The sequence below is a fragment of the Anabrus simplex genome, chromosome 2 (assembly GCF_040414725.1).
Source record: "Anabrus simplex isolate iqAnaSimp1 chromosome 2, ASM4041472v1, whole genome shotgun sequence".
NCBI lineage: Eukaryota > Metazoa > Arthropoda > Insecta > Orthoptera > Tettigoniidae > Anabrus > Anabrus simplex.
In genome coordinates, this window is record NC_090266.1 from 959,833,915 (window position 1) to 959,858,310 (window position 24,396).

Below are 24,396 nucleotides of genomic sequence, written 5' to 3' on the forward strand. Positions count from 1 at the left end.
TGAACTGAGCATATTGTTTGAATTATGGGTCATGAACTGAGTATATTGTTTGAATCATGGGGCATGAACTGAGCATATTGTTTGAATTATGGGTCATGAACTGAGTATATTGTTTGAATCATGGGGCATGAACTGAGCATATTGTTTGAATTATGGGTCATGAACTGAGCATATTGTTTGAATTATGGGGCATGAACTGAGCATCTTGTTTGAATTATGGGTCATGAACTGAGTATATTGTTTGAATTATGGGTCATGAACTGAGTATATTGTTTGAATCATGGGGCATGAACTGAGCATATTGTTTGAATTATGGGTCCTGAACTGAGTATATTGTTTGAATCATGGGGCATGAACTGAGTATATTGTTTGAATTATGGGTCATGAACTGAGTATATTGTTTGAATCATGGGTCATGAACTGAGTATATTATTTGAATTATGGGTCATGAACTGAGGATATTGTTTGAATTATGTGTCATGAACTGAGCATATTGTTTGAATTATGGGTCATGAACTGAGTATATTGTTTGAATTATGGGTCATGAACTGAGTATATTGTTTGAATCATGGGGCATGAACTGAGCATATTGTTTGAATTATGGGTCATGGACTGAGCATATAGTTTGAATCATGGGCCATGAACCGAGCATATTGTTTGAATTATGGGTCATGAACTGAGTATATTGTTTGAATCATGGGGCATGAACTGAGCATATTGTTTGAATTATGGGTCATGAACCGAGCATATTGTTAGAATCATGGACCCTGAACTGAGTATATTGTTTGAATTATGGGTCATGAACTGAGTATATTGTTTGAATCATGGACCCTGAACTGAGCATATTGTTTGAATTATGGGCCATGAACTGAGTATATTGTTTGAATCATGGGCCATGAACTGAGCATATTGTTTGAATTATGGGTCATGAACCGAGCATATTGTTAGAATCATGGACCCTGAACTGAGTATATTGTTTGAATTATGGGTCATGAACTGAGTATATTGTTTGAATCATGGACCCTGAACTGAGCATATTGTTTGAATTATGGGCCATGAACTGAGTATATTGTTTGAATCATGGGCCATGAACTGAGCATATTGTTTGAATTATGGGTCATGAACCGAGCATATTGTTAGAATCATGGACCCTGAACTGAGTATATTGTTTGAATTATGGGTCATGAACTGAGTATATTGTTTGAATCATGGACCCCGAACTGAGCATATTGTTTGAATTATGGGCCATGAACTGAGTATATTGTTTGAATCATGGGCCATGAACTGAGTATAAAATTCAATATAACATAAAATAAAGTGCTGTACGTTACACGGGCGAAAGTGTTTCATACATTCGTTTCAACATTCAGTAAACATGTCAACTCACACGTAAAACATCGCTTTCGGCTTTGTAATGTAAATGCCGAGAAAACTTAAGGCTTGCTACAAAACTAGCGATGTCGGTGCGACGTAAAGCCATTAGCAACAACAAAAAAAAAAACTAGCGACATGAGCTACTTCCCCGTTCTGAATATAGGAACGCGTAATGTGCCGTCTGGTGACCAACTAGGGTAACACTTCCTGAATAGACCAAAGTTCAGTTGAGTTTAAACCATTTAGTATTATCAAGACTTCCACACGGCATGATCCCTAAATAATATCATGAATAATAATAATAATAATAATAATAATAATAATAATAATAATAATAATAATAATAATAATTCTTTTAAGGCCAACCTGTGTAGCTCATATATGGTAGATTGCTTGCCTGAATTCAAGCTGACAGGTTGATCCCAGAGCAGTTCAGTGGTATTTAAAGGTGCTCGAATACGCCAGCCTCGTGTCGGAAGATTTATCGGAACGTAAAAGGAATTCCGCGGAACAAAATTCCGGCACCTAGGCGTCGTCGAAAGCCATAAAATTAGTCATTGGGACGGACAGCCAATGACATTATTATTTATGATATTTTCTAAAGTCCCTTAATTTGCCTTCCAATCTTTTATGTCCCAAACTTTACTAGTCTTGAAAAATTACTCAAATTTAAAATCTAATATGAACAAAATCATGAGACTTTTATTACGTGAATAACAAATTAAGAGGGTTGTTTGGAGAAATATTAATAACTACTTTTACGGTTTTCGGAGACCTCGAGGTTAAGGAATTTTATCCCGCAGGAGTACTTATAAGCACCAGTAAATCTACCGACACGAGGTTGACGTATTTGAGCACCTTTAAATACCACCGGTCTGAGCAAGGATCGAACCAGCCAAGTTGATCTCAGAAGACCAGAGCTCTGCGGTCTGAGCTACGCAACCCGGCTGGAGGAATATTATTACAGTCATTTTTCGAATATGAAATAGCTTGTACCCTAAGACACGAAGCATACGGAAAAGAAAACAAATTTCGTAAGATTTTCTGAAAACCACATCTCACACCCCAAATGTGTTCACCAATCATTCTAAAGAAAATGACCTACTGTTGCAAAAGTTCCTGTCAATGCTGTGCAGAAGTCTGACTGAGAGTATTCCACCGCATTGATGAGCATGTAAAACACGCGGCTGGCTTAATATTACTTTTGTTTAGGGCTCCCTATTCAGTAAAACAAAATAAAAATCTAGGCCACGCTGAACTATCATAATGGCCAGACTGAGAAATTCTACCCGACCTATGATGTTACTAGTCCACTGGTTCGAACAATTATTTTGCTGTTTTTAAATACTCAGTTTTTGTCATTTGTAAACATAAAGCGTGGAAACATATGGATCCATAGGCTTCAGGCCAGGCAGAAGAAATGACTGAGTTGTAACAGCAAACATTTCAGCTATAATAGCAGTAATAATAGCAAACAGTCCTTTCAAATACAGTGAATCATACTACACGATTACGTTGAATAAACCTGTGTGTTGGAAAATAGCTTCCTCGCTATTGTTTTGAGGGCGGCTTAGTCATGAACAGACGTTTTGTTCTTGTATTCTCGCAAGGTAAGTAAGTCTTCGAGGTCTTTACTCCGATACACTGAGCCAGTGTATATTCCAAAAGTGAAAACCGTATGTGCCCGCCTTAGTACAGTATTTAATTCTCCTTATTTGAATGCTATGTAAATACTTGTGACCGAGCGAGTTGGCCACGCGGTTAGAGACGCACAGCTGTGAGCTTGCATTCGGGAGATAGTAGGTTCGAATCCCACTTTTGGCAGCCCTGAAGATGATTTCCCATTGTTTCCCATTTTCACACGAGGCAAATGCTGGGGCTATATCTTAATTAAGGCCACGGCCACTTCCTTCCCAATCCTAGCCCTTTCCTATCTCATCGTCGTCAGAAGATCTATCTGTGTCAGGGCGACTTAAAGCCAATTGTAAAACAGATACTTGTGAAGAGAGGAGACATGGAGTGTAACAACGATCGACAAAGGTGAGTTGAGTGGTGTGAACCACTCTAGCATATATGTAGTGTTGGCAGGGTTCGATTAGAAGAACGGCATTCGCTGATGAACAACACATTGTGGCCGATAATATTTTTTTTGCTAGGGGCTTTACGTCGCACCGACACCGATAATATTACAAGAACATGAGTAACAGTAATGGCCTCTGAAGAGACTTGGTGCAGGTTGTTCGGGCTGAACTGTGCGTCTGTGACGATCGGGCCCTACTCATGTTGAATTCTGTCCGGCAACGCGTCCGCCTGTCACCCGGCGGTCCCGTGTTCGATTCCCGGCTGGGTCAGGGGTTTTAATTGTAAATGATTACTACCCCTAGCCTGGGGACTGGGTGTTTGTGTCGTCCTTGACGTTCCTTTGCTCACATTCAACACTCTACAGTTCCTCCATTCCAATTACACGCAGGTTCATATCACATGGTGCAAGTAGGGGCAAAACATCTCTATAGGTCGAACCCCCAAACAAATAGCAAAAAAATGTTGAATTCTAATGCTGAAGACCTCGAGCCATTATAATTAACCAATAAAGGTTCAAATCCCCGACCCAGCCGGGAATCGAACCTGTGACCCCTTGGATGAAATGCCAGCACGCAAACCATTTAGCCACTGAACCAGACATGAACATGAGTGGATATGAGCTAGTTTTAAACTAGTAGTTGTATATTCATAACTTGGTTCACATCAGGTAAATGCTGGGGTTGTATCTTAATTAAGGCCACGGCCGCTTCCTTCTCACTCCTAGCCCTTTCCTTTCGCATCGTCACCATAAGACCTATCTGTATCGGTGCGGCGTGAAGCAAAAGTGTGGTAGAAATTGTATACGTCATAACTACAGCCCAGATGTTTGTGTATTTATAGGTTAGAATTCAAACTTACTAAAGCAAAAAACAAGTACACACCGGGCAAGTTGGCCGTGCGGTTAGGGGACGCAGCTGTGAGCTTGCATCCGGGAGATAGTGGGTTCGAACCCCACTGTCGGCAGCCGTAAATATGATTTTCCGTGGTTTTCTCTTTTCACACCAGGCAAATGCTGGGGCCGTGCCTTAATGAAGGCCACGGCCGCTTCCTTCCCACTCCTAGGCCTTGCCTATCGCATCGTCGGCATAAGACCTATCTATGTTGGTGCGACGTAAGACAAATGGCCAAAAAAAAATTAGTAGATAACTGTTCTGCTATGAGATTTGCGTAAACATCAGGGCCCCGGTCTCTTAGAACTCCTAGAAGTTATATTACTCTTTCAGCACCACGGAAGAGCAGGCTAGACGACACGTTCTACTAGTCAAATTAGTTTGCATTCCAACCAGTCACTGCCGAAACATCTAGGCTCCACCCATAACAGTGTGTGTTCGTTCCTTTTAGACACGGTATAACAAGAGGTGAGGGTATTAAATCAATGAAACTTTGTTCTCTGTTTAGAACATTGTTTACCAGAGAGTGATAGACCGGAAACAGCTATCATCTTCTTCATGAACTTCTACCACTTTGCCCACATGTGGGGTCGCACATGATTCACGTCCGCTTGCCATTCCTGACGTCAACCCTAGGTGGAGGGAATGTACTCTTTATTGTGTATTATATTGTGGTAGGTAGTGTGGTGTGTTGTCTGAATATGAAGAGGAGAGTGTTGGGACAAATACAAACACCCAGTCCCCGAGACAGAAGAATTAACCATACGCGTTTAAAATCCCGGACCCGCCCGGGAATCGAACCCGGGTCGCTCTGAACCGAAGGCCTCAACGCCGACCATTCAGCCAACGAGTCGGACGATGGATACATCTGTCATGACTGTTAGAGTTTATATATTCAGGATGATGTAGAAATTCCTCTTCTTCTCCTTTATCTGTTTACCCTCCAGGGTCAGTTTCCCCTCGGTCTCAACAAGGGATCCCACCTCTACCTCCTGAAGGGCAGTGTCCAGGAGCTTCAGACTCTGGGTCGGGGAATACAACTGGGGAGGATGACCAGTACACTCGCTCAGGCGGCCTCACCTGCTATGCTGAACAGGGGCCTTGCGGAGGGATCGGAAGATTGGAAGGGATGGACAAGGAAGAGGGAAGGAATCGGCCGTGGCCTTAAGTTAGGTACCATTCCGGCATTTGCCTGGAGGAGAAGGGGCAAACCACGGAAGACCACTTCCAGGATGGCTGAGGTGAGAATTGAACCCTTCTCTACTCAGTTGACCTCCCGAGGCTAAATTGACCCGTTTCCAGCCCTCGTACCACTTTTCAAATTTCGTGGCAGAGTCGGGAATCGAGCCCGGGCCTGCTGGGGTGGCAGCTAATCGCACTAACCACTACACCACAGAGGCGGACGATGTAGAAATTACCCATCGGAATTCAGTGACTGAGGCACAGTGTAATCTGCTAGTTATAAGTCTAATCGTGAACCATATTGATGGCATACACTCTGATGTTGAAATTGAAGATACATCAATCTTCCTTGACCTTCACTTTATAGAAAATATGGATAAACAAGAAACAGAGGAGAGATACTAGAGTTGAAGACGAACTAACACTCACCCTTCTCAACCTTACCTCGGTTACGAGCTATTTTACGGTGCATCTGCGCGTTTAGTTTTACAACTTTCAATGTTAATAAGCAGCATTAAATATTAGTCTAGGCGCATACAATTTTTAAATTTTTAATGTACACTAGATCAACTACCCTCATGCAAAACTTGAAAGGAATCAAAGTGTAAAACCTCAAAGTCTTCCCTTGTTAGTCTGAGGCTTTGGGTCACAAAATTAATTTTGGGCTACGTGGAATTTCCACTTTTTTATTCAACTACAGTAAATTGAGATAGAGTTCCGGTACGTAAAGTTTACTTTATATACACGTGGCCTGTGAGTATGTGTAAACTTTCCCATAAAAACAACAAGGTATATCACACATCTAGATGATCATTTCCTGGAAGACTGAGTGTCCAAAAGTTTCGGGGAGGGGTGTCCCATTAGAAAATGTGCCGTGTATGGCCCCTACGCATTGCGGTTAGCTGCGACGTAGCTGAACAGTCTGTCACAGACACAAGTGTCGTGAAGATGGCAAGTTAACCAACTTGGAATGCGGAATGATCATCGGCGCTCGGTGCACGGCTTATAGCATTGCGGAAATTACACGCGAATTCGAATTTCCGAAGAGTGTCGAGGGTGGATCTTCAATATCGCAGAGAGAATGTTACCATCCACATGGGAAGACCACAGGTGTTTAACGGACGGATATCACGTCGCCTCTACAGAACCATACTGGGTGCTCGACTGGCTATTGCGAATCAGATCACCGCCGAATGTTGGGAGTCAGGAGCCCATTTCTTCCAGAACTGTAAGGAGGCAAATGCACCGCATAGGCTTCACCAGCCGACGACCAACTCGTGTCCCTTTGCTGACACCTACACAAGAGCTCAACGACGTGCATGGACCACGGAGCAGTGGTGGCGTGTGGTATGGTCCGATGAATCCCAGTTCCAGTTGTATCGAACTGATGGGCGCATGCCCCATGAAGCTATGGATCCTGCGTGTCAACAAGGTTGTGTCCAGGCAGAAGGTGGCTCAGTCCTGGTCTGGGCGGCATCCTCAAGGTCGCAATTAGGACCCATTGTTCGGCTGTAGGGAGCGCTGACAGGTGAACGTCATGTGGACATTCATTCATACCATCTGCATCCCATTCTGGCTCTAGAGTACCCTGATCGAGATGCCATGTTTCAACAGGACAATGCGCCATGTCATCGCTCTGTGGTGGCACGCAGGTGGTTGGAGGAGCACTCCAGTGAAGTTACGACCATGGATTGGCCCTCCAGATCCCCAATATGAATCCAGTCGAGCATTTACGGGATGCTGTCGATGCTGGTGTACGTTCCATGAACCCTACACCAACTACACAGGACCAATTGTGGGTAGCAGTGCAGGATGCGTGGGTCCAGATCCCTCCAGAACGATTCCAAAACCTTGTAGAGTCGATGCCTCGCCGTATTGCTGCCGTTTCGAAGGCTCACGTAGGAGCAACTCGTTATTAACATCACATTGAATGTCTTCCCATGACTTTTGGCCAACCAGTGTATTTGCACGACGTCTCAGATAGTGGATTTCATACAGCAAGAAACGTACGGCAAGTATTCATGACATATATATTATTACTAAAATGCACCAAAGTTGGTTGGCTTCGTTAAAATCACACATCATTACCCTCCACCACTGTAAAACGTAGTTTCGTCTACACGGCTGACGCCATCCACCCCCGTCAGAGGACGATAATATAAGCCACACGAACTTATTACATGATAATGCTCCAAATGAAATCCTTATTCAGTCAGCTGTTAACCCTCCCCATTACCAAGCGGTGTATTCTGACTACCCCAGGCTATTTTTTCCTGTAATAATTGTATCTGAAGAGTTACATGTCTGTGGATTCATGACTTTGTCCAAAAAAAGACTGAAATTTAATTAACACTGTTTTTCTGTTTTTCAGTTAATAAATGAGAGGATAAATTGGTGGGGCTCTGAGACTACCCCGCTTGGCATGAAATATCGTATTTACCTATTTGTCAAAACTGAAAGTTTTATGAAGTATTTCTCCCCTTTATCTTCGTTATTTAATTTTCACATTGTTGACTTGTACTCTCTACCCATTACTGTATTTAGCTCAGATACATACATTGTTTTCTAATGTTTCATTTACTATGGTTGAGTTGAATTAGACGTTCGCTGTTGTGCTAAAATTACATGATTATAATATATTTCAACTGTATGTAAGGATGCCGAAAAGATTATATACACAGGGGCAGTGGCGGTTTCTGGTATAGCGCAATGGAGCAATGAAACTCCAGTTTATATCAAATTGTACTCAACTATGTAATTTTCATAACTCCCTTGTCAATCTCGAAGCTCTTGCTAAGTCCCTCTATCCGTAATATACTCGTACTGGCTTTCAATTCATGTGAGCTGCGCAAGGTCTGTGGCTGGATACTTGTCTGGAATGAACCCCCTTGCAAAGGCGATCCCTCCGTCCGTACATAGGCGAAGGGAGTGGCGAGGTGCGGGGGGACGAAAGCCAGCACTAAGGCAAGACCAGGATATCGCAGAAACGGATCTCTGTTCTTTACGCATGCGCAATAGGCCACTGTCTCAAGATTAGCTAGCCGTGTTGTTGGGGTTGGGGTATGTGCCTGCCATCTGTTGGCCTTACGGGAATTTGACTAGGTAACCGAGAATAGTGCACCTAACTAGCGCTAGTGTTGAAAAGCATCGTCACTACCAAAAGTCACATTAAACTGTCAAATTCCAATTAATATCTTGTCCCAAATATATCATTACTTACTAAACACCTATTAATTTGCCTTCTTTGGAATAATTACCTTTTGGAGAGAAACTTAACTCTAAAATCATTGAGGCAAAGAATAGCGGCAAGGTAATACCAATGAAAACTTTTAAATATAGTTGTTATTATACTATTCCCATGACATCGGAAGCAGAAAGGTGTTTCTCTACCCTGAAGAGAATAAAGACTTTCTAGCGCAGCACAATGACCGAGGATAGACTTATTGCTCTTGCTATGTTGTCAATTGAAAGGAACTTTGTTCGAGACTCTGCGGACTTCAATGAAGCAGTTATTTCTTACTTTGCATGTGGTAAAACTCGGCATGTAGGCCTACCGTATTTTCTGCCCCTCTCGCATTTGATCACATTTCTAGAACTTATGTCATCTTAGTTTAGGAGGTTACGGCCTACGATGGAAGAGAAGCTGGCGGAGATGGGGAAAGGAGAGGTTGGGGGGGAGGCAATTTTTTCTTCTTTTGAACCCCCAGTGATGAAAGTCACGCGCCGCCACTACACAGGGGATTTTGAGAAGTCTAGACCAGAGGTGCAAACGCTGGGCTTTCCGTCCAGCGGGCGCCCAGCACTGTAAAGTGGGCGGGTGGCAGGCGATGAGCGCAGCGTATGCTATTCAAGCACGGTGACGTCAAACTTAGTTTCGGCTGGAGCATTGCCACCATATGCAGCACCACCGCTAACCAATGTCACTACGGAGATTCATTTCTAACGCAAAATACTAGACGTGTCGTCTCCGTTTCTTTATGCATATTCGATATAAACTGATCAGGTTTCGAGACCTATGCTGGTTTTCATATTTCTAAATGGACATTATTGTATTACGCGAGTAAGCATTTAGAGGGACAGAGAATAAGTAGTTATTGCGTGGCTGAAAAAAAAATAATCTTGCATCCGGGAGATAGTGGGTTCGAACCCCACTGACGCAACCCTGAAGATATTTTCCGTGGTTTCCCATTTTCACTCCTGAAAAATGCTGAGGCTGTTCTTAAGGCCTTGGCCGCTTCCTTCCCACTCCTAGGCCTTTCCAATCCCCATCTTTTTTTTTGCCAGTTGCTTTACGTCGCACCGACACGGATAGGTCTTATGGCGACGATGGGACAGGGAAGGGCTAGGAGTGGGAAGGAAGCGGTCGTAGCCTTAATTAAGGTACAGCCTCAACATTTGCCTGGTGTCAAAATGGGAAACCACGGAAAACCATCCTCAGGGCTGCCGACAGTGGGGTTCGAACCTACTATCTCCCGAATACTGGATACTGGCCGCACTTAAGCGACTGCAGCTATCGAGCTCGGTAAGCCAATCCCCATCGTCGCTTTACGACCTATCTGTGTCGGTGCGACGTAAGGCAAAATTGTAAATATACATATATATTCTCTGATGTGTAGGCTAGACAATGGCAGTGTTTTGTTTTATGTTATTATTCTTTGATATTAGTTCATTCTTTTCGTGCCGTGTACTGTTATGAATTTTTGCGTTGATTTTGTGGGGTCGTAGTTATTTTTTAAATTTCGAATCATAAGTATTCATAGCCAGAAATTTCTGAACCGTGATGAATGAAGGAAACTACTACTACTTTTTCTTTGCTCTCCTTCGAGGGTACTTCGGGTACGATTGTGTTGCACAAATGGTCTTGGCTCTGTTATATAACTGGACACCAACCCTGTGTGAGATACGCATTCAACTATTGCGAGTTTCTTTAGTAGCAGGACCGAGCTCGATAGCTGCAGTCGCTTAAGTGCGGCCAGTGTCCAGTATTCGGGAGATAGTAGGTTCGAACCCCACTGTCGGCAGCCCTGAAAATGGTTTTCCGTGGTTTCCCATTTTCACACCAGGCAAATGCTGGGGCTGTACCTTAATTAAGGCCACGGCCGCTTCCTTCCCACTCCTAGCCCTCTCCTGTCCCATCGTCGCCATAAGACCTATCTGTGTCGGTGCGACGTAAAGCAACTAGCAAAAAAAAAAATTTAGTAGCAGGAATTGTGGTATGGTGTGGTGTGGTATAGTGTACGCAAGTGGAGAGGTGTGTGTAAGGACAACCAACAAGTCCCCATGCCAGAGGATTTAACCCGATGTGGGAAAAACATCCGAACCGGCCGCGAATCGAACCTGTGACTTTCTGAATAGAAGACTGCTAATCTAAGCTTTCAGCCTACGAGTCGGACTGCTGAAAGAAGAAAACATTTTTTTTTATTCACTCATAATTTCATTCATACCCATTTTTGTTCTGATTTAATATAAGGTACAGCGTAGATGACTCTAATTAAATCTTGCTGGCTATTCACTCTGCTCTTATAGACAGAACCTCATCCACGCTTCGCACAGTAGAATGGCATCGACATGATCGTGGATGAGTTGGATTTGTCTGCGAACACCCAGGATGTTCTTTACATTTGCATAATCTAGTAATAACAGGCTTTTCGCCTTTCCGCGCAGGACATAAAGACTTGTTACCCTTCCAACCATCAGAAGAAATAATGTCATCGATTTCCGACCTCATTCAGTCTTTCACTAATTATTTCAATTCTGACCCTACAGACTAAAGAATCAAGTACCTCTCACAGAGATTCAATTACAGATTTACCTCCAGAAGATCACTCCTCTCTCTAGCTACATTTTTCACACGGATTATATTTTTCAAATGAATGTGAGGTATCATGTGCACAGGCTGGACTTACACAACGTCCAGTAGAGTGAAATTTAATTCTCTCTCTCTTACTTTCTTTTTTCCTCGAGCACAGCAGTGCACGGTGAATGGAGCTGATTGAAGTGCGGAGTTGCGTAAGACTCGAGGTATTCAGCCGCAGAGAGCTAGGTCGAGGCCTGGGATGCTTCTGAACATGCGGGGAGTGGTCGGCATGTGGCCGATGTTGACCCGTGCTCACATTATGAAGTCCTTCGAATACGAAAAGTAATCAAATATGACTGTAACCAAAGATGGAAAAGACAATTCAAATATAAATAGAAGAGAGTTTCTTTGTTCATAGAGTCAACTCAACTAACCAATTTGCCCTGTTCTTTGTTGATTTGTCATCGTCAGTTAGCTTAGCTCTAAAGTGATATATGAAACAAGCCAGTACCATCTACATGTATTTACCTAGGAAGAACTGTTCAATATTCCTTAATGGTTGCATGTTTGTCCTGGTTTCTAGATCGAAGTAAACCTTATCCAAATTTTAGGTTAATAAATAATAATAATAATAATAATAATAATAATAATAATAATAATAATAATAATAATAATAATAATAATAATAATAATCATAATAATAATAATAACAGTAATAATCATAATATCAGGCACTGGTGTTGTTTCGTAAAGCTTGCACAGCTCTCTGGCCGCATTAAACTAGCATCATCACGCCTGCGTTGAACTACAGAAAGCCACTCTCATAAGCACCTGCCATTTTGTGAGAAAGTTTCTACGAACGACTTTTCCTCTGAGTTACACCAAAGAGCATGAAAATCCAGGCCGCAGTTATGGTAATACTGAAGGACAGATCCCCAAATCGGGAAGATTAAAAGGTGTTTAGGGGCACCATCTGTGCCCATTTATTATATATATGTATGTTGAAATTATTTCTGTTGTAAATGCGTATTTGTAGATACCTGTTTAGTTTTCTAATCAAGAAGGTCACCCCTTGCTTAGGCCGCGTCAGCCTATTATGTTACCGGCACAGGCCGAGTCTTCCTAATTGGATGTAACAATAACAATAATAAGACTAAGAAGGAGGTGCAGACTGGAAAGAAATAGAGTCAGAAATTGCTGTGGAAGTAAGGAGAAATTGAAGGAACTTACTAGGAAATTGAATCTAGCAAAGAAGGCAGCTAAGAATAACATGATGGCAAGCATAACTGGCAGTCATACAAATTTTAGTGATAAGTGGAAGGGTATGTATAGGTATTTTAAGGCAGAAACAGGTTCCAAGAAGGACATTCCAGGAATAATTAATGACCAAGGGGAGTGTGTATGTGAGGATCTTCAAAAGGCAGAAGTAGTCAGTCAGCAGTATGCAAAGATTGTTGGTTATAAGGATAATGTCCAGATAGAGGAGGAGACTAATCCAAAAGAAGTATTAAAATTTACATATGATAACAATGACATTTACAAGATACAAAATTTGTAAACTAGAAAAGCGGGCGGAATTGATAAGATTTCTGGGGATATACTAAAGACAATGGGTTGGGATATAGTACCATATCTGAAGTACTTATTTGATTATTGTTTGCTTGAAGGAGCTATACCCGATGAATGACGAGTTGCTATAGTAGCCCCTGTGTATAAAGGAAAGGGTGATAGGCTGAAAATTACAGGCCAGTAAGTTTGACACGCATTGCATGTAAGCTTTGGGAAAGCAGTCTTTCTGATTATATAAGATATGTTTGTGAAATTAATAACTGGTTCGATAGAAGGCAGTTCGGTTTTAGGAAAGGTTATTCCACTGAAGCTCAAATTGTAGGATTCCAGCAAGACATAGCAGATATCTTGGATTCAGGAGGTCAAATGTACTGTATTGCGATTGACATGTCCAAAGCATTTGATAGGGTGGATCATGGGAGACTAGTGGCAAAAAAGAGTGCAATTGGACTAGACAAAAGAGTGACTGAATGGGTTGCTATATTTCTAGAAAATAGATCTCAGAGAATTAGAGTAGGCGAAGCTTTATCTGACCCTGTAATGACTAAGAGGGGAATTCCTCAGGGCAGTATTATTGGACCTTTATGTTTTCTTATATATATGTATAAATTATATGAGTTAAGAAGTGGAATCAGAGGTAAGGCTTTTTGCAGATGATGTTATTCTGTATAGAGTAATAAATAAGTTACAAGAATGTGAGCAACTGCAACGTGACCTCGACAATGTTGTGAGATGGACAGCAACGGTATGTTGATAAACGGGGTTAGAAGTCAGGTTGTGAGTTTCACAAATAGGAAAAGTCCTCTCAGTTTTAATTACTGCGTTGATTGGGTGAAAGTCCTTTTGGGGATCATTGTAAGTACCTAGGTGTTAATATAAGGAAAGATCTTCATTTGGGTAATCACATAAATGGGATTGTAAATAAAGGGTACAGATCTCTGCACATGGTTATGAGGGAGTTTAGGGGTTGTAGTAAGGATGTAAAGGAGAGGGCATATAAGTCTCTGGTAAGACCCCAACTAGAGTATGGTTTCAGTGTATGGGACCCTCACCAGGATTACCTGATTCAAGAACTGGAAAAATCCGAAGAAAAGCAGCTCGATTTGTTCTGGGTGATTTCCGACAAAAGAGTAGCGTTACAAAAATGTTGCAAAGTTTGGGCTGGGAAGAATTGGAAGAAAGAAGACGACCTGCTCGACTAAGTGGTATGTTCCGAGCTGTCAGCGGAGAGATGCCATGGAAGGTCATTAGTAGACGAATATGTTTGAGTGGCGTCTTTAAAAGTACGAAAGATCACAATATGAAGATAAAGTTGGAATTCAAGAGGACAAATTGGGGCAAATATTCATTTACAGGAAGGGGAGTTAGGGATTGGATTAACTTACCAAGGGAGATATTACTTAAGAAAAGGCTAAGAAAAACAACAGATGGGGAATCTGCCACCTGGGCGACTGCCCTAAATGCAGATCAGTATTGGATTGATTGATTGATTGATTGATTGATTGATTGATTGATTGATTGATTGATTGATTGATTGATTGATTGATTGATTGATTGATTGATTGATTGATTGATTGATTGATTGATTGATTGATTGATTGATTGATTGATTGATTGATTGATTGATTGATTGATTGATTGATTGATTGATTGATTGATTGATTGATTGATTGATTGATTGATTGATTGATTGATTGATTGATTGATTGATTGATTGATTGATTGATTGATCATTTTGCATCCCACTAACTACTTTTACATTTTTCGGAGACACCCGATTAATAAGTGAAGGAGTACACATTTCATAGAAACCGTGTATCGAGATTCACTGATTTACGAGTATGTACCATTTTTTAAAATGTATTTATCTATTCAGTGTATGACCTGCCACATCTTATTATAATAGGCATATATAAAGGTAAATAAACATGCATATGGATTCACTGAACAGAATACTGAACGATTATTTGACAATACAATATAAATATTAACTACAAGCAAAAGTCCATTTTGTGTATACGTAGGAAAAATACCTCTAATAATCACTGGCGGTGGTAAGGGGGATTATAAGAATTAAAATGGGGGTAGGAAAGAATGTCTAACTACTAATTTTCATTCCGTCAGCTGGAGTACAACAATGTAGTTTTACAATCTTAGTTTATCAGGTTGGAATCTCCATGGTCGTTCAGGCTGGCCTTAGTCCGGCTTTATTTTTCTATTCGTTTTACGTCAGGTAGACTCAGAGAGGTTTTTTGGTTACGATGAGATAGGGCAGGGTTAGAGCTGGAAAGGAAGCGTCCGTGGCACCAGCATTTACGTGGAGTGAAGACGGGAAACCACGTTAAATCATATTGAGGGCTGCCGACAATGGGGTTGGAACGCACCGACCCGTACCGCGTAACCAGCTTTCTAGAAACTCTTACGTTTAAATGACGGTGTGAACGAAGAGAGTATTGAATTCGTGCAAAAATTTGACATCCAGGTTTTTATGGATCTTGATGTTTAATGACCATTACACATCGAAAAAGTTAATTTTGCAATGTACAGTAGTTGTTATTTAAGACTCGTGGGTGCTCCCACTAAGGCATTTGCACCGTAGACCTCGCCTAAAACACCATTAAGTTACTTGCCCCACTTGAATATGGATTAAAATTGTGGGTCAGAGTGTTGGTTCTTACTCTCTGTTTAATTGTCTTTATCTCTTTTCTCTTTGTTGCACGGCACATTGTCTACATCCAGCACACTCGCCTCTTGAGAGCCATTCAGGAAATAGTATTGATCACCGGTTAAGGCTTTTAGCAGACAATCCTCTACTACCTGTCGCATCTACTTTCAATCAAAAATGTGCAAACCTATTGCCATGAGGGTGTACTATTCATATGCCTGATATTTTGTTTCACGGCTCTACGATCACAAACAATAGGAGGAATTCTTCCACTCCTGATACAGGAAGTCGCCATATATGACACAGTTAATGCAGTTTCGATTAAGGGTAGACCAGATTCATGGGGGCTGGTTTAATCCTTGAGGTGTATCAGTAATGCAAGGTATATTAAGGAATGTAAGAATTCCATGGATTTCCCATTCGTCTCTCCATTACCTTGAAAGCATTTTCAACTACAGTCTTTCCTGTTTTGAGCGATAGATGTCTAGAACTGAGCCTGTTTCTTTCACCGTTAAAGACTTGAAAATGGATTTGTAGCAGACAACTGAAATTTATGTAACTGAGAAGCAAAAGGACGTATGCTCAATCTTGCTGATTTTGAGTTAGTGGAATTTTAAGATGTAAAGGGAGAACCAGAGGAACCTAGAGAGGAAAAAATTAAATGGCGTTTGGCTTTCAGTGTCGGGAGTGTATGAGGACAAGTTCGGCTCATCAAATGCTGGTTTTGTGATTTGACTTCCGTAGGCGACCTGCGTGTTTTGATGATGATGAATTGGTGATGAAGATGACACATACATCCAGCCTCCGTGCCAACGAACTTAACTAATTATGGTTAAAATTCCCGACCCTGCCTGCAATCGAACCAGGGACCCCTATGACCAAAGGCCAGCACGCTAACCATTTAGCAATGGAGCCGGACACTACTACTACTACTACTACTACTACTACTACTACTACTACTACTAAGGCTATAGAAAGACAAGATCTCTCTGATGATCTCTCTGAAGAAGACTGGTGAGAAGAATAACTATGGAATCTGAGTGCAGCCATCTGCTGACAGGGAATGTTAAGTCGCCTGCAAAAGTAAATGTAAGTATATGGCTTCTCTTTTATCAGTTGTTAGCTCCTGTTTCCTATTCCACACTCAAGAAAAGACTTGGCGCAAAAATTTCAGTTTAAACTACTTTTCAAAATAGAATAGAGTATACCGAGACACCTGGTCATCAATGAGATCATGAATAGAGCAAGGCTTATCTGATTTCCAAGTTTTTGACACAATAAGAGCAGTCATGAATCATTCCGAGCAAATGGGGCAAACATTTTGCGAGGCGTAACATTTCGCTGCAAGGCCTATTTGCTTCTTTTACTTAGTACTGAACCATACTGTATTATGCAATAGGCCCAATATTTAACGCTGAATTAATGTTATTTACCGACACCGAGGTATGAAAAATGGAAAAGCCCACGAACGCTCAGGGTAGCAGAATAGTTGGCCACTTGGCCACCCACGACGCGCACGGGTGTGGTTTTTGTGTGAGAGAGAAACAAGGCTTGTGGCAGAGACAGAAGTTAGGGGAATTACCTAACTCATTCCCATCAGTAGAAGATCGGGAGATCCTATGACAGTTTGGGTGTGCAAATGACGCCAGTCAACTCTTGTTTGCGAGTGTAAAACAAAGAAATGTTGTTATCTAATTTCCCAAAGGTCTTTAGCTGAAAATACCTCGTATTGGTGCTCTGACTAATTAATATTCACATTTTTATGGAGCGTGGGAACTGAAGCTTAATTTACACGAAGGAGGAGGCAATGTTTGTTGGGGATCTCCCTCATACGCGTCTCTCTCGGAACTTATAAAAGGGGTGTGATATGTGAGATGGGCGCGCTGTTGAACTCTCAACGCTTTACCGTGCGTAACGTCGGAACCTAGCACGTCAACAAAGACAGTATAGGAGTAGTGCCCGTAGACAACAGAGAGAGAATTTATTAAGCTCGTCTTGCTTGAAACTATGAGGCAAGTGAATGTCATAATGTTAGGTAGACTATTATGATCCAATAATCAATAATACTGTAAGTGAGTGAACGGAATCGATCAGGGAGCTGCAGTCTACAGCAACTCGTAATCAGGTGCCGGAATGACTAGGTGTTTATATAAACGGTCTGAGCTTCAACTAGTTTCATTGAAACATAAATGCATTTTCAACTCATATATTTCAGTATTGGAAGTTATTCATTAAATTATCAACGTGCACTGATTCCAGTAATCGGTAATCCGACTCGACTTCACAACGAATAGATCGCCATATTCAAGTTGATTTTCCGACGATAAACGATCCTCCAACGGAACGAGTCCAGCAAGCAGAAGCCAACAACCATGGACCCACGCCGAGAGTCGACACGAGGACCTGTGACGACGGACGCTGCTAGTGTGGCAATGGGCGTCCCGAAAGGATGAGCGACAGATTCATCATGACAGATAAGTTTTGAACACCATTTCTAGCATTGGTTAGGAAGAGTTAGGATTCGCACTTTTGTAAATATTAATTTAATCATGCCTTCAGGCAAGTCTTTGTATAAATATAAATAGGTTAGGAGGTTTAGGGCCATGCATGCATTAGTTCAGAGTTATTACCTTTGTATTATACGTTGGTTATAACTGTTTATTGAGTTTGAGGTCTTGTCAAATAAAGTAATACTCGTCTGTTTTATTTGAGAGAGTCTGAGATGATATGGTTATTCTGAAAGTAAGGTCAGTAGTGCCTAACACGGTATCGAACTGGGAGATTAGTGCTGTGAGAGATAAACAACCTAAGGAATAGGAGTGTAGGTCGTAATAGTATAAGACATGTACATTTTTCAGTGGTACAGAGTAAGGAGTGGACGTACAGTCCCCACCCTTGAGTTAGAAAGGTTCTTCTGGGAAAATCTCGGCAGGTAACGCATGGCAAAGCACATGAATTGAACTGGGGTCTGCAAGATAAGAAATGTGATTTATTGAATAATAGTTCCGGATATTTCGAAGCGAAGATGCTACAGGGAGGCCTATTCGATATAAACTTACGAGTCTAGGAAGAAATTGTACCAAACCTAAGAGAGTTTTGTGGTACGATATATACGGGAGCCATGGCAGCTCGTACTTATGCCTGGGATTTTAAGGCAAATGCCTATTTCGTTCCTTAAGAAATAACATGATATTTTTAAATACACTGAAGAAAATGGAAAGTGCAACGCCCAGAAGGAGTGGTGCTACATTGCTGCAATTGAACATCCAGGACGAGTGTTAGGTTTTGATTCGATGATTACAATTTCAGGTCCCTCTGACCGCAAGTTTGGACAACAATCAATACAGGATGTGCCCACCACGAGCTGCAATACATTGATGAATTCGTCGAGGCATGGAGTCAATAAGGCCCTGGATCGCTTCCTGAGGAATTGTGACCTATGCTTGCTGCACTGCACGGGTCAGTTGTTCCAGAGTTGTGGCTGGCTGAGGACGGTTGGCCAGTTGTCGACCCATTATGTCCCACACATGCTCAATAGGACTGAGTTCTGCGGATCTGGCGGGGCCATTCTAAGGTTGTGATGTCGTGGAGAGCTCTGGAGATGCGTGCAGTGTTAACCCGGGCATTGTCCTGCTGAAACATCCCGTTAGCAATGTTCGGCATCATAGGGACAACCAGTGGATTGAGTACCCTATCAACGTACTGTCGAGCAGTCATAGTGCCCTCAACAATCACTAATTGTGATTTCACATCAAAGCCAATAGCTCCCCAGACCATAATGCTTAGTGTTGGTCCTGTGTGCCTCTCGACAATAAGATCTGGGTGGCCCCTCTCCCCGGTACGTCGGCGCACACGATTCCGGCGATCACTGCGGGCAAGACAGAAGCGCGATTCTTCACTAAAGACGACCCTATGCCATTCGTCGACCCACGTCGATCTTTCTCGACACCAGGCCAGCCTTACACGTCGCTGTTGTGGGGTCAATGGAACACCTTCTGCAGGGACACGGGTTCGTAAGCCAGCTGCACGCAGGCGATTACCAACTGTTTGTTGTGTAACGTGGGGTGCCACAGCAGATCGAATTTGTGCTGCTGTTGCATGGGCTTCCATCCGGGCCATCCGAATGATGCGGCGATCCTCTCTCACAGTTGTCTATCGCGCTGGGCCTGTGCCAGGTCTACGAGTGTGGGTACCTTCATTTGACCACTGCTGCCATACACGTTGTACCGTAGATGCCTGTCGGCCAACACATGCAGCGACAGTCCTTAGCAATAATCCAGCCTCATACAGCCCAATTATCCGAGCCCTGTCAAACGGCGACAATTGTTGATAGCGTGCTCTTCTCTGTCGTCGAGGCATGTTTGACGGGGAACACTTCACTGCACAGACTGCAAGTCAACTACGCTACACCAGAGTCCGTATACCGTACTGGAGTTGATTCCTCCGCGACCAAACACGTGGGGAGACCTGTAGAAACAATCCAATGGGTCTGAAGCTTTGATCGTTTACATACCTACATGGTATCGTTCCATATCTTGAACATCAACACAAACGACCAATGCCTTCATGGTGTTGTAATTTCCATTTTCTTAAGTGGATGTTGACGTTTCATGATAAATCCCTTACATTAATAGAGTTTTATGGTGCCCTAAAATGCCTATTTGGACCTTTAGAGCCTATTTTAATATTTTAGTGCCTAAAATGCCTACATTCAAAATAAAATCCAACTTCTGTAATGTTTACAATCACACAGTGGACATCCCTGGAACGAGCAGAACAGCAGAGGGTGGGTTTTTCACAGAAATGTACCCTTCCCAGACAACTGTCACCAAAGGAATGCTGCTTGAAGGGTGGAGGTGGAGGATTAGCTCAGAACAACAACTATCAGGTAGTAAAGAACGTACTGTGTCGAGTGACGGGGTGGGGAGGAGAATTATCTAGGAAAAACAAGGAGCAGGTAGCAGAAGGGACATACTGTGTCAAGTCGCCAGTGAAAGAACATCCGTTTAAGTGAATATAGTTCATCATGCCTAAAACAAAATCATCTAAGAATGCGCTTATACAACAATGGCTTGTACAATTTCCGGGGATGACTTTTGATGGCAAGATTATTTTCTGCCAGTACTGCAATAAACAGGTATGTGCATATATCTTAAATTCCATATTAATCTAAAACTAAGGTTTTGATATTGGCTCCTCTAATTAATTGTAGAGACCTAGTCCAGGCGACCTGGGTTCGATTTCCAGTACCGGCAATAATTTAGAAATCCATGAGGTCTGGAACGGTGTTGACCCAGCATCGTGAGGACAATTGAGAAGCTACAGTGGGCAGGGGTCACAAAGGCAAGGCAATGCGGCTGAGGGATGTATCGTGTTGACCACACGCCACCCACTATGTGCAGGTCATGAGCTGGGCAACAACCGTTATTGAAAGCCAAGGCCCTTACTTTAGGGTAATAATGGCTTAATTTAGTTCAAAATTACAAATTTTATCAATAGCTCACCTTTTCTATTCCTAATCTTAGTCTCCAATTGACATCACTTTATTGTGTTTTAGATTTCACATGAGAAAAAATGCCACCTTCAGCAGCATGCAGATACTGCCAGTCACAAAGCGAAAGCAGCCATGAAAAGTAACATTAGACAGACTCTGCTCACACAAACTATATCTCCTACAACCCATAATGGTTTCTATGCTGATATGTGTAGAGTCCTAGTTGCAGCAAATATCCCCTGGAATGCTGTGCATAATCCGGTTTTCAGATATTTTTTACAGAAATACACTAATCAGCACATCCCATCAGCATCTACATTAAAGAAAAACTACTTAGATATTTGTTACAATGAGGTCATTTTGTCAATCAGGGAGGATATTGGGGAATCTTGCATATGGTTGTGTGTGGACGAAACCACGGACTCTGTGGGCAGGTACATTGCTAACCTTATAGTAGGAAAGCTGGAACCCAATCAGGCATATACCGCTCACCTCTTTTGCTCTAAACAGCTTGAGAAAGTCAATAGTCAAAGCATTGCATACTTCATCAACAAGGGGTTGCAATTGTTGTATCCTGGGAGTGTTGATGATTCTAAAGTCCTTCTCCTTGTCTCCGATGCTGCTTCCTACATGATTGCCACTGCACCTCTCCTAAAAACTTTCTATCCTTCTTTAATTCATGTTACTTGCATGGCCCATGCCTTGCATAGACTCGCAGAAACAGTTAGGGCCGAGTTTCCTGCAGTAAATACTCTCATTTCAACAACGAAGAAAGTGTTCTGTAAGGCTCGATCAAGAATAGCCACCCTTCGAGAGAAACTTCCCTCTATTCCCATTCCACCACAGCCAATCATCACCCGGTGGGGTTCCTGGATGGAAGCTGCCCTGTATTATGCAGAAAATCTTGAGGAAATCATGACTGTGATAGACAATTTGCCTTTAACGGACATCTCTGCATGTGTGTCGTCTGTCAAAGAGCTGTTAAATTATTGTTCCAGTATTCATCAGAGAGACATTGCATATATTCAGGCAAAGTTTTCATTTCTTCCAGTCACCATTACAAAAATGGAGGAAAAAGGAAACAGTCTCAAACAGCAATTTTCTGTAATTGAGGGAGCTGAGAATAACATACAAAGTGCTAGGGGCAAGGTAGGGGATAAAATAAGAGACAAGTGGTCTAGTGTACTGCAGAAGAACCCAGGTTATTCAGTGCTGAAAAGGGTACATCAGGAAATGGATGGGAAAAAGGTAGACTTACCAAGTGAAATTGAATTGAAAAATGTAGGTAAATTTTCCTACGCCCCTCTAGCATCTGTGAGTGTGGAGCGCTCTTTTTCTGCTTTCAAAATGATTTTAACAGACAAAAGACACAGCCTGACTGTGGAAAATTTGGAGAAGATTATTGTTATGTACTGTAAAGCAAACTACGAATGAAACTACCGTAGGAATGTTCCTCACAAATAATAAATACATACTCCATTCCCGTTTACACCGTTATTGGATGCCTACAGTGCTGTAATTGTGTACAGTGAATTTAGTATTAAGGTTTTAGATTAGTACTGATAATGATATATCATATAATCCATAACTTTTTGATTCATGACTATTTATATTGTTTTTTGATAAATGTGTTTTTATTGTCTTAATTTTGCAGTTATTTCGGTTAATAATAGGGATACCACGTTTGTTAAAGTAAAAAAATATCACGTTACAGTTTAAGTGTATATTGTAATGTGTTAAAGTCTATTTCCTGCCTATCCACACATTTTAAGAACACATTTTAAGTGCCTATTTTATCTTATAAAAGCCTATTTTTGGGGCCTAAAACAAATTTTTAGAGCCTAAATCCCCAGGTCTACGTCGTACTATTTAGATGCCCCCCACCCCAAGCGCGTAGATAAGAAGGTAGCCAGCTGAGGGGTGTGTCCCCAAGTTACAGGCTGGAAGAAGATCCATTTAACCATGTGTTACGTTACAGCTATGCGGCGACCTTCCCCGAGTAAATAAGATTTTGAAGCGAAATGAAATGAAATGTTTTGTTTGGGACGTAGAATGATTGACGACCTTGTTAACCGCCCATCACGGCAGAAGGTTAACAAACATCTGGTAAGCAGCCGACTGGAAAGACGAGCATGTATTTTATCTCGATAAGACAAGTGTGTATTTATGATTTTATTTCAGATCTAGTGGAATATTTTTGTGACTGTGGATGTCCATGTGTTTTATTGTTTTGTTGTCATTGTGTTGTCAATTGTTCAACGTGGTAAGCCCGAGTGCTTTATTTTTAAGGAACGAGAGTTTCTGTACTCATGACTTTGTTTATGGAATCGCGTCCATTGTCGAGCCAGTGATCTATTCGTGGTATTGTAGTGGTCCAAACACAGTGTGTGTTTTGTGCTTTTCTTTTCCTAACCAATGGAAGTCATATTAGTGGCAATAATTTGCGAACCTTACGTACCTAATCCCAAGTAGTTGAACGTTTTAAATGACGACATCTACGTCTACAGTGTTCCAACTTATTTGTTGGACATTATCACATTGTAAATTAATTATTGACGGTAAAGTAATCGAGGAACAAAATTGCCTTGAAAGTCGCGGGTCTCTGCCCGAATCACGTGAAGTCTTTATCATTCTTGGAACCGTGATTAATTAATGTAGCGTGAAACTCACCCTTCAATCAGATAGGTCAGTTTGTCCTATTTTTAATATATTTTCTATGGTTATTGTGGACGTAGACATTATCACCTTGCAAATTAATTATTGACGGTAAAGTAATCGAAGTTTAATCCACGAAAACATAAAATGAAGATAAAATTTCCCCCAAATCACAAATGTGATTTACATGCTCTGATTTTACTGGTCCACATAAGAAAGTAATGCGTGGTCAACATAGGACGAGTAAGTTTCATTCGCGATTCAAAGCAGATACTTCATTCATTTTTGAATTAAACAAAATCTAACCAAAAACATTATTTAAAAAGCTGCTTCATATAACGCAGAATGGCTTGACAACATTTGGTGATTCAGTGATTTCGTGCTGTTTAAAATTTAAAAAATTGCTTTCCCTTAGAACTTCAATGTTCTGACTTATCTTGTTATTCCCTGAGATGAGTGAATTCTAAACATTCAGGTCCTCCTGTTTCATGACGCATAGCCACTATCATATCCTAAAGATTAGAATAATTGCTTCCCTCTCGACTGTCTCGGGTTCAATTTGCAGCTCTGCCAAGACTCATTGGCAAGTTGCTAACACGATAAACTCATCCTCGGGAACGCAGCTGAGAAGAGAAGTACCATAGATTAAAATCTCATTCTCAGCCAAAGTAGATGCGGTTTTCTTTAG

General features: G+C 41.7%; 1 long non-coding RNA gene across 1 annotated transcript in view; it reads right to left on the reverse strand.

The window, feature by feature from the left end:
* The window catches only part of LOC136863219 (uncharacterized), a 515,522-nt gene that overhangs the window by 205,877 nt on the left and 285,249 nt on the right, over nt 1-24,396 (reverse strand). The window lies entirely within an intron of this gene.